We start from the raw sequence: 9,099 nt of genomic DNA on the forward strand, positions 1-9,099 counted from the left end.
TGTGTAGACTGGTACAGAAACTTCTGATATCAGTATGGCGATTTCTCAAAAAATGAGGAAACAACCTACCTCAAGACCCAGTGATACCACTTTGGGGTATATATCCAAAGGATGCCCAATTGTACCACAAGGACATGTGCTCAGTTATGTTCATAGCAGTATTATTTGTCAGAGCCAGAACCTAGAAACAACCTAAATGTCCCTTGAGTGAAGAATGGATTAGGAAAATGTGGTACATTTACACAATGGAGTACTACACGGTGGGAAAAAATAATGACATCTAGAAATTTGTGAACAAAGGGATGGATCTAGAACACATCATATTGAGTGAGGTAACTTAGACCCAGAAAGACAAGTTATCATATGTACTCACTCATAAGTGGCTTTTAGACATAATGCAAAGAAAAAAACCACCCTATAATTCACAATCCCAGAGAACCTAGACAACAAAGAGGACCCTAAGACAGATATACATGAATCTAATCTACATGGGAAAAATAGAAAAAAGACAAGATCTCCTGAGTAAATTGGGAGCATGGGGACCTTGGGAAAGGGTAGAAAGGGAGGGGAGAGGAAGAAAGAGGAGTGGAAAAAATATATAGCTCAATAAAAACAATTAAAAAAAAGAAATTGGCGCTAAGAGGAAAATGCATAACACTAAGTGCATTCATAAAGAAATTAGGGAGATCTCCTACTAGCAATTTAACAGCACATCTGAAAGCTCTAGAACAAAAAGAAGCAAACACACCCAAGGAGTAGACAGCAGGAAATAATCACACTGAGGGCTGAAATCAATAAAACAGACATAAAGAGAACAGTAGAAAGAATCAATGAAACAAAGAATTGTTTCTTGAGAACATCAACAATATAGACAAACCTTTTTTCAAACTAATGAAAAGGCAGAGAGTATACCCAAATTACCAAAGTCAGAAACAAAAAGGGGACATAACAACAGACACTGAGGAAAGTCAAAGAATCGTTAGGCCAAACTTCAAAAATCTGTACTAAGATGGGTGGTGGTGGCACTCACCTTTAATCCCAGCACTTGGGAAGCAGAGGCAGGTGGATCTCTGGGTGTTGGAGGTCAGCCTGGTCTACAAGATCTATTTCCAGGAGAGTTAGAACTGTTATACAAAGAAACCCTGTACTCCACAAAATTGGAAAACTTAAAATAAATGGACAATGTTCTTGATAGATACCATTTACCAAAGTTAAATCAAAATCAGATAAATAATTTAAACATTAAGGAAATAGAAGCAGCCATTAAAAGTCTGCCAATCAAAAAAAGCCCAGAGCTATACATTTTTAGCACAGAATTCTACCAGTCTTTCAAAGAAGAATTAGTACCAATACTTCTTAAATTATTCTACAAAACAGAAACAGAAGGAGCAATGCCAAATTCATTTTATGAGGCTACAATCACCCTAATACCCAAGCCACATAAAGACTCAACAGAAAAAAAAAGGATATTACAGACCAATATCCCTCATAAACAATGAAGCAAAAATACTCAATAAAACCCTGGCAAACCAAATCTAAGAACACGTCAAAAAGATCATCCACCATGATCAAGTAGATTTTCTTCCAGAGATGCAGGGATGACTCAATATACGAAAATCTGTCAATGTAATCCACATGTAAACAAACTGAAGGAAAAAAAATACATGATCATCTTATTAGATGCCAAAAAAACCCTTAAAAAAAATCCAACACCCTTTCAATGATTAAAGTCTTAGAGAGATTGAGGATATAAGAGACATACTTAAACATAATAAAGGCAATTTACAGCAAGCTGATAGCCAACATCAAATTAAATGGAGAAAAACTCAAAGCAATTTGGCACAGCCATATCTGATGGGAATGGCAAAAGTCATAAAGCCAGAACAGCTGCTTGACAAAGATCCAGCAAAGCTGAGCCTCACAATGGCCACTATGCCACTTCTGGTTTTGATCTCTGCATCTATCATGCTTGGAGAGGGGCATTTTTAATATTTTTACACTCTCTTTATGAGGCTCTGATGTATTATTAAAGTATCTGTCCCTGCACTTACTCAGGAACAAGATAATCAGAACAAAGTAAACTTTAAAAAAGTCAGCAAGATTCAGTGGGCTAATGGAGCTGGCCACAAGATCTCTTCCCCCAATACACTAATGTGATTATGTGGCATATACAGCAACAAAGTTAGATTAACTCTGCCCTACAGGGACATATATTGATAGAAAGAATGGTGTGGAAAGATGATAAAAGAATGAGGTGTCAGGACTTCCTTTCTTAGAAAAGTTAGCTCATGCAGAGTCACTGTGGTGTCATATGAGCAAGGAACAAAAGAATGACAGGATTAGACATATAAATAATTTCTATAAAGATATAAAGTATAAACACTGTATTGTGCCAGAAATTTAATAATAACTGCAGCAACTTTGGCCTGAGGGATTTTTCTTGGGCATTCTGACCATTAAGAGTTAATAATAGGGCTGGAGAGATGGCTCAGCGATTAAGAGCATTGCCTGCACTTCCAAAGGTCCTGAGTTCAATTCCCAGCAACCACATGGTGGCTCACAACCATCTGTAATGAGGTCTGGTGCCCTCTTCTGGCCTGCAGACAGACACACAGACAGAATATTATATATATATAAAATAAATATTTTAAAAAAGAGTTTATAATACAGCTGGGCAGTGGTGAAACACACCTTTAATCCCAGCACTCGGGGAGGCAGAGGCAGGCGGATCTCTGTGAGGTTGAGGCCAGCCTGGTCCACAAGAGCTAGTTCCAGGACAGGCTCCAAAGCTACAGTGAAACCCTGTCTCGAACTGCCCCCCCACATACACAAATAAGTTAATAATACACTGCTTGGGACACAGCAATCTGCCTGGGCTGGGTTGGAGATTTTCTATCTAGCATCCTCAAAACCACAAGAGCTAACTAGGAGTTGGGTCATAGGGTTCATGAGTAAAAATGATTGTAATAGATAGATCTAGATCCTCCTGCAACCTCGGAGTAACTCTAAAATATCTAACAAAATAGACTTCAAATTAAATCAATCAGAAGAGATGAAGAAAGACACTTTATACTCATAACAGGAACAACCCATCAAGATGAAGTCTCAATCCTCAACATCTATGCCCCTAATACAAGAACACCAACATATGTAAAAGGAACATTACTAAAACTTAAACTGTACATTAAACCCCACACACTAATAGTAGGAGACTTCAACACTCCACTCTTGCCAATGGACAGGTCAATCAGACAGAAACTTAACAGAGAAAGAAATAAGAGAACTAACAGATGCCATGAATCAAATGGACTTAAACATCTATAGAACATTTCACCCAAACACAAAAGAATATACTTTCTTCTCAGCACCTCATGGAAACGTCTCTAAAATTGACCACATACTAGGAAACAAAGCAAACCTCCACAAATACAAAAAATTTGAAGTAACCCCCTGTATCTTATTAGATCATCATAGTTTAAAGTTAGAATTTAACAACAACACCACTCTCAGAAAGCCCACCAGCTTATGGAAATTGAACAGTGAGCTACTGAAACACCTCTGGGTCAAGGAAGAAATAAAGAAATTAAAGACTTCTTAGAAATCAATGAAAATGAATGCACAATGTACCCAAACCTATGAGACACAATGAAAGCAGTGCTGACAGAAAAGTTCATAGCACTAAGTGCCTACATAAAGAAAGTGGAGAAAGCTCACACTAGTGACTTAACAGTATACCTGAAAGTCTAGAACAAAAAGAAGCAGAGTCATCCAGGAGGAGTAGAAGACAGGAAATAATCAAATTAAGTACTGAAATAAAAAAATAGAAACAAAGAAAACAATACAAAGAGAGAGAACATCCAAATTAACAAAATCAGAAATGAAAAGAGGACATAACAACAGACACTGAGGGAATTCAGAGAATATTAAGTCATACTACAAAAACCTGTACTCCACAAAATTGGAAAACGTAAAAGAAATGGACAATTTTCTGGATAGATACCATATACCAAAATTAAATCAAGATTAGGTGAACAATTTAAATAGACCTAACAAATGGCAAGGAAATAGAAGCTGTTAACAAAACCCTCCCAACCAAATTTTCTTATTCTATCACAATAAGAAAACAAAAGGAGATCAAGGGGATCCAAATTGGAAAAGAAGAAGTCAAACTTTCATTATTTGCAGATGACATGATAGTATACATAAGTGACCCCAAAAATTCTACCAAGGAACTCCTACAATTGATAAATACCTTCAGTGATGTAGCAGAATATAATATCAATTAAAAAAAACAGTAGCCCTCCTATATACAAATGATAAAGAAGCTGAGAAAGAAATCAGAGAAACATTACTTTTGACAATAGCCACAAACAGCATGAAATATCTTGAGGTAACACTAACTGAAGAAGTGAAAGACCTATTCAACAAGAACTTTAAGTCTTTGAAGAAAGAAAGTGAAGAAGATACCAGAAAATAGAAAGATCTTCTGTGTTCTTGGACAGGTAGGATCAACATAATAAAAATGGCAATCTTATCAAAAGCAATCTATAGATTCAATGCAATCCCCATCAAAATCCCAATACAATTCTTCACAGATCTTGAAATAACAATAATCAACTTCATATGGAAAAACGACCCAGGATAGCCAAAACAATCCTGTACAATAAAAGAATTTCTGGAGGCATCACAATCCCTGACTTCAAACTCTACTAAAGAGCTACAGTACTGAAAACAGCCTGGTATTGGCAGAAGAACAGACAGGAGAACCAATGGAACTGAATAGAAGACCTGGATATTAATCCACATACCTATGAACACCTGATTTTTTGACAAAGAAGCTAAAGTTATACAATGGAAGAAAGAAAGCATCTTCAACAAATGGTGCTGGCATGTCAGCATGGAGAAGAATGAAAATAGATCTATATCTATCCCATGCACAAAACTCAAGTCCAAATGGATTAAAGATCTCAATATAAATCTGACCACATGGAACCTGATAGAAGAGAAAGTAGGAAATAGCCTTCAATACATGGGCATAGGAGACCACTTCCTAAATATAATCCTGGCAACACAGACATCAAGAACACTTAATAAATGGGACTTCATGAAACTGAGAAGCTTGTGTAAAGCAAAGGACACGGTCAATAAGACTAAAAAGGCAGCCTACTGAATGGGAAAAGATCTTTACCAACCCCACATCAGACAAAGGACTGAGCTACAAAATATATAAAGAACTCAAGTTGCCGGGCGATGGTGGCGCACGCCTTTAATCCCAGCACTCGGGAGGCAGAGGCAGGCGGATCTCTGTGAGTTCGAGACCAGCCTGGTCTACAGAGCTAGTTCCAGGACAGGCTCCAAAGCCACAGAGAAACCCTGTCTCGAAAAAAAAAAAAACAAACAAACCAAGAACTCAAGTTATTAGACATCAAAATTCCAAATAACCCAGTTTTTAAAATGGGGTACAGGACTAAACAGAGACTTCTCAACAGAATTATCTCAAATGGCTGAAAGACATTTGAGGAAATGTTCAACATCCTTAGCCATCAAGGAAATGCAAATCAAAACAACTCTGAGATACCGTCATCTAACACCTGTCAGAATGGCTAAGATCAAAAACACCAATGATGGCTTATGCTGGAAAGGATGTGGAGTAAGGGGAACACTCCTCCATTGCTGGTGGGAATGCAAACTTGTACAACCACTTTGGAAATCAGTATGGTGGTTTTCTTCAATGTAAATTTTTTATAATCAAATTATTTTATGACATATGAAAGTAGCTGTAAAGCAATATATTCTTTTTAAAAGTATTGAATACAATAAGATGGATGAAGTGCTGCAGATACTCCCATCCCTGCTGACATGTGGTGGCTGCCAGCAGAACATAGGAGACCACTACTTCCTGAAAGCCATCGACCAATACCGGCATGAGGATTGCCTCAGCTGTGACCTCTGTGGGTGCTGACTGGGAGAGGTGGGGCGGCACCTCTACTACAAGCTGGGACAGAAGTTGAGCAGCAGAGACTATCAGGCTTTTTGGTAAAGATGGTCTCTGCGCTTCCTGTGACAAGCAGATCCATGTCTATGAGATAACAATACGTGTGAAAGACAAAGTATATCACGTGAAGTGCTTCAAGTGTGCTGCCTGCCAGAAGCATTTCTGTGTCGGCGACAGATACCTCCTCATCAATTCTGACATCGTGTGTGAACAGGACATCTACGAGTGGACTAAGATCAATGGGATCATGTAGGCAGAGTCCCCGGCACCTTTGTGGAGGTGTTTGGTGAAAACACTGGCTCTGTTTGGTTCATTTTTGGGCACTTTGGTAACCTGAGGGTCGGTGAGGCATGACTTAGGAGACTGGACTCTCCTTGAGCACTAAGACATAGCATCCACATGACATAATGCAAAGGCCAAGACTTCAGTGACAAAAGGACCAACTCTTAGAATTTGTGGTCACAGGCTATCCACAGTAACTGACAAGATTAGGAGAGGAAACGTTTGGGGACCAGTATGCACTGCGCCTTCAAGATAGGATTTCCCAGATAGGCAGTGTTGGGTAAAGACTAGATGTAACCATGGCATTTATGGACTAGAGATGTGCAATTGACTTCTTCCTGGCTTTGTAACTACCCTATTCTAGTCACTGTCCTTTACACAAAAAAAGAAAAGAGAGAATAGCAGGCATTCTTTTTTTCTTGGTCATCTTCCCATGGCCTAAAGCTTTGGAGCCAAGGGAAATTGCATGGAAATACATTTCTGTTGGAAATGAAATACACACCTTTCATTCAAACAAATATTTAAAGCAAAGTTGATTAATCACAACCTGATAAATCACAGGGAGCATAGCTGGATGAAGGAAAGCTTTAAGGTTTTTATATTAATTTCATTTCAGATTCAACTAATACCTACTATACACAAGTATTAGGCCAGTATAATTGTCTCATATACATTATATCAGGTATTATCAGTATCTTTTTAAAGGTGAGAAATTAGGATGTAGTAAGGTTAATCATGCCAGAGAGGAGAAAGATTTGTTGGTTGGACCAGAGCAAGAAAAGATAAATATACAATAACATTCTACAAAAAAGTTAATGCACAAATAAATTGAAATAATATCTGGGGGAACCTCCTTACTAGCTGTTGGTCAAAAGACCCCTAAGGCCCCTAGAACAATACAGATATTTTGCCACTGTTCTACAATGCTCATCAGAACTTGATGGGAAGACCATGTAAGTGTAACCACACATTTACAGAACACAGAGAAATCAAGCTGGACCTGAGCTAGAAGCTTCCTTTTTGCTGGCTACCTCTCATGCTATCAGAAGGTGCCATGCAGGCTACTGGGGGGAAAATATTCAACAAGTCTTACTCAGCTGTGAACCCTGCAAGCTACAGTAGTGACCTGCCAAGAGTCATGCAGTGGCTTTCTTATTTGAGGCCCAATCCACAGAAGGGAACCCATTCTGGTACTGTAAACCTACTAAAGAACCCATGACTGGGGAGGGTCATAGGCCTTAGTATTGTTTTGCTAAATGGACAAGTTGTCATACTGCCTTCTAACTGCCAGAGTTTATACCCACAGATTGGTGCTGTTCTCAAATTTTGTCAGAGAAGCTTCTCACTGGTGCTGGAAGCAGTTAATGAAGAGATTCAAAACAAGTCAACACGCCAAGAATAAGTGACAGAGCTCTACCCTAAATAGAACATCTACATAACTCCTTCCAAGACTCAGGGAACATTTTCGGAGAGGGGGGCAGAAAGAATATAAGAGCCAGATAACGAGGAAGTGTGCTGTGAAAAGGGTCTTAAGAATACAATATGGGGCCCACAGCAGCTGTGGTTACATGCACAAGACCAGCCAAGACTGGGCCAGCCAGCATTTCATCATGGATGGAGGGGGGGTTCATACGGCCTCACCTGTCATCTAAGGGACTACTGGCAGTTAGTGGCTGCTGTGAAGGAAGTGTCATTTTCTTCAGTGGAAAGTTGCCCACATTACAGTAAATAACACCCTGCTTATGCTCATGCAAGCAAGCAGAAAAGACATGAAAGGAGGAGGGGAACTTCTTGGGTAGAAAAAAGGATTCAGCAGAAGATGAAGGGGGAATAAGCAAGGTAAAAGGGGTGAAAATAATTAAAATTAATTATATACATATATGAAATTGTCAAAGAAAAATAGAAACACTTGTAACCCTGCTTATGTAGGCTTATTCATTCAACAAATATTTATCATTTACTATTTATCAGTCACTACTCTAAATATTGAGATTTATCACTGAATAAAGCAGACAGAGACTCCAGATTATATTCTATGGTGTGGTCATCAGGGATTTCAAAAAAATCTTTTTTTAAAAAAAAAAATTAAGAGGCATCTTTTCTTGAAGATTTTACCATTTACTTATATGTATGTGTGTGTACATGTGCATGCATGAATATGTGTGTGGGGGCTTCCTATGGAGGTCAAAAGGGGGCATCAGATCCCTTGGATCTGGAGTTACATATGACATGGGTTTGAAATTCAAACTGGAGTCCTTTGAAGAGTAGCAAGTTTTCTTAACTGTTGAATCATCTCCCCAGATTCTTATCTGAGGCATTTCTTTAATTAATTAATTTTTCATTTATTTTATATACTGACTGCAGTTTCCCCTTCCTTCTCTTACCCCCCCCCCCATCTCCTCTGTTTCTGTTCAGAAAGGGAAAGGCCTAGCATGGGTATCAATAAACCATGGCATATCAAGTTGAGGTAGGACTAAGCTTCTCGTTTTGTATTAATGTTGGACAAGGCAATCCAATATGGGGCATAGGTTCCTAAAAGCCAGGTCAAGTGATCTGAGACATCTTAAAGAATATTCATTGCAAAGAGGTACATGTCAAAAACTTTTAGATAATGGCATGTGCCCTGTGGTTACTCATACCCTAAAATGAGCAAGCTGAGTACTTACAATGTGGCTATGACAGCTGAAGAAGGGAATATACACTTTTGTGTATTTTTATTCATTTAAATTTAAAAAACCGTGACTCCCGAGAAAGCTTTACGTATATTTGAAAAAAATTTTAAAGATATTTAGAACAGCCGGGCGATGGTGGCGCACGCCTTT

General features: G+C 38.5%; 1 protein-coding gene and 1 pseudogene across 7 annotated transcripts in view; one reads left to right on the forward strand and one right to left on the reverse strand.

The window, feature by feature from the left end:
* Positions 1 to 9,099, reverse strand: part of Scmh1 (Scm polycomb group protein homolog 1) — a 93,118-nt gene that overhangs the window by 82,480 nt on the left and 1,539 nt on the right. The gene's annotated exons all lie outside the window — the stretch shown is intronic.
* Positions 5,822 to 6,248, forward strand: LOC101990995 (annotated as a pseudogene).

This window comes from Microtus ochrogaster, chromosome 10 (genome assembly GCF_000317375.1).
Source record: "Microtus ochrogaster isolate Prairie Vole_2 chromosome 10, MicOch1.0, whole genome shotgun sequence".
NCBI lineage: Eukaryota > Metazoa > Chordata > Mammalia > Rodentia > Cricetidae > Microtus > Microtus ochrogaster.